General features: G+C 40.6%; 1 protein-coding gene across 4 annotated transcripts in view; it reads left to right on the top strand.

Moving 5' to 3' along the window:
• Positions 1 to 1,851: 1,851 nt before the first annotated feature.
• Positions 1,852 to 2,500, top strand: part of wapl (cohesin release factor wings apart-like) — a 24,321-nt gene continuing 23,672 nt past the window's right edge. Inside the window, exon 1 of one of the 4 annotated variants that reach the window (XM_043032168.2) lies at positions 1,852 to 1,945. The gene's annotated coding sequence lies outside the window, so the exon portion shown is untranslated. The other 3 variants (XM_043032167.2, XM_043032171.2, XM_043032169.2) reach the window with 3 other exon arrangements.

Here is a 2,500-nt window from a genome sequence, read left to right as displayed (position 1 = left end):
AAACCATATGTTTCTCCCACTGATAAGAGATAAACATTTTCACCTTAGTATTCCATGACGAGTGGATGGTATTTCTATTCCAAGCCCCAAAAAGTACGGGGTCATTGATATCTTCCAGAAGCAATAAAGGGATGACTCAGCTAAACTGAAATATAGAAAACGGGAAACTGACGAGAACTTTATTAATCTCAAATGCAGACAAAACTCCCGTTAGATATATATACATAAAATATCCAGGTAATGCTGAGATTTCCTTTCATCATTATGTATCTAAGCTTCATTAACTTTTCATTTCAGTACCAAGCAAAAGAAAATATCAGAACTTGAAGTCCAGCCGTTAACGATCGGATGAAAAATCCAAGTCATGTACAACCATCTGAAAAAATAGGAGTTTTGCTTTCATTCTTCTGAGACAATCTGGCATTAACATTTCTTGTTAAAGAAAATACAAGCATATGGCTATTTCTCTATGACAAATCTAATTCTTATAGTGTAAACATGAGCGCACACTTGTATAAACCTTACATATCCAATAAATCAATTGAGTTTAATAGTAAATCGATGTTTAAACTAACATTCAAACAAAAATCCAAGTATAGTCTCGCAAAAAAGCGTCCTGTGGTACAAACCAAGTCTCTATAAACAATAGTATACAGTATATAAACATAAAACGTCCCGTAGAAAAGATATGAATGAGAATTAATGAATCTATATTACAATGCATATCTTGCATGAAACAGTCTGCTATAAATCTAGTATTACCTAGTGCAGCACCCTTGTATTAAACAAGTATAAACCTTCCATTCCTTAGCATAGCATAAAGCCGCATACCACCACACTTTGATTAACCTCGTGTAAAGCCACGTTAAAACCTTGTATAAATAATATGCCATATATGATATATGATATATTAAACCTTCTGAACCTTACCAATCCCAAAAAAAAGCCAATACCGGTATAAAATGAAAGTACTCCACAGGTATTGCTACCTTTTGTAAGCTGGTGAATGACTGCAAAAACTTCTGTCATTTCTTATACTATCACCGTGAACATAGAGAAGTATGAGGAATATTGATTTGTATTCCCAAATGGGTTCTTTATGCTACATGGTGGGATTATTCATTTATGATTCATAATATTTACAGCTTCAGTGTTGGTTTGAAGGTGTATGACGTGTTCTGGTGTTTTGTTTGGGTGAGCTTATCATCAATAAATAATATATTGTGTACTTTCCTTCTTATTGAAAAACGTGTATTTTCGAGTTTAGAGAAAGTCCCGAGTATAAAAAAGAAGAAAAACGAAAGAAAGAGCTGTCATTGTGAAATTAAGCTTTCTCTTTAATCGATTATCCATGCAAGGCCCTTATCTTATATATCAAATATTTAGTGTGATAAAAAGACGGCAAAATATTGATGATTTGAAATTGTACAGGGAGAGTAATAATAAGGAAAACTGCGCATTTGAAACGGACATTATAGGACCAATATCTTCGCTGTTTTTCATGAGTTACATCCTTTTCAACACATCTGAATAATAATAAACTTTATTCTTACATAATTATCAGTTAAATGCGACCTTAAAGTTCATTTTATAATCTCACCCGCTTCATTATTTACATACGACGCATTAGGTCACTTGCAGCTTTGTATAAAACCTAAACAAACGATCCTCCTAAGGTCTCATATCTAAAGTAAAGCAACAGTTTTTCGCCAACTAATCTAGAATTTCACTAACAGTCTTAATCATTCGTAAATGAAGCAAAGTAATTCGCAAAGTCAATTAGAGCGACAATTATTAACAACTACCTTTATACTCGGGATCCCTAGACTTCCTGCCGTGTATCCCTCCGCTCCCTCCTCTGCCGCCGAGGGAGAATCGCTCTTATGCCGCGGCGTCCGAAGACCCAATTTAGAAGCCGCATAATCTACTCCGAATCTACACTTAGGTCAATATATTCTCCCAAACCTTCCCAAAAGGTCCGGAAAAGCGACGCTAAATTACGCGAAAGGCCCGAGAGGCGGGAGAGGAGGCGAACGGAGCGGCGGCTGCGGAATAGAAAGTGGGAAAGGGAGGCGAGGGTTCCAGAGGGCTTCACAGGCGATAATGGCGGAATATGAAAACACTCGGCCGTTCCTTCTGTTGTGGACGCTGTGATGGTCGTCTTGCCCTCACTATGGCCCTCTGATCTCCGCTCGGAAGGTAGGATTCGCGGCCTGGAAGCCCCGGGAAGGAAGGGAGGGCAGCCTCGAGGGAGGAAAATCGAATGAAAAACGTTTCGCTGTGGCCACTCAGATCTGGGTCGACGACCAGCCTGTTCCTCTCTCGGGATTCGCCGCTTTGCGACCCCTGTGCTCTCTCCTCTCGCCCCGTCGCCTGCCCTGCCGTGCCTCCTTGGCCCCGCGAGCAGGCCGAGAGGGAGCAGGCCGAGGGGACGAAGGGCAGGCCCGAATGCGGGAATTGCCTGGTCGTGGGAGCCGAGGCCGACCCCGAGTGCGCTGGC

The sequence above is a fragment of the Penaeus japonicus genome, unplaced genomic scaffold (assembly GCF_977035675.1).
Source record: "Penaeus japonicus unplaced genomic scaffold, GWHDUDI00000001_assembly GWHDUDI00000031, whole genome shotgun sequence".
Taxonomy (NCBI): domain Eukaryota; kingdom Metazoa; phylum Arthropoda; class Malacostraca; order Decapoda; family Penaeidae; genus Penaeus; species Penaeus japonicus.
The sequence above is the reverse complement of the archived record's forward strand: the minus strand, read 5'-3'. Positions and strand labels throughout refer to the sequence as shown.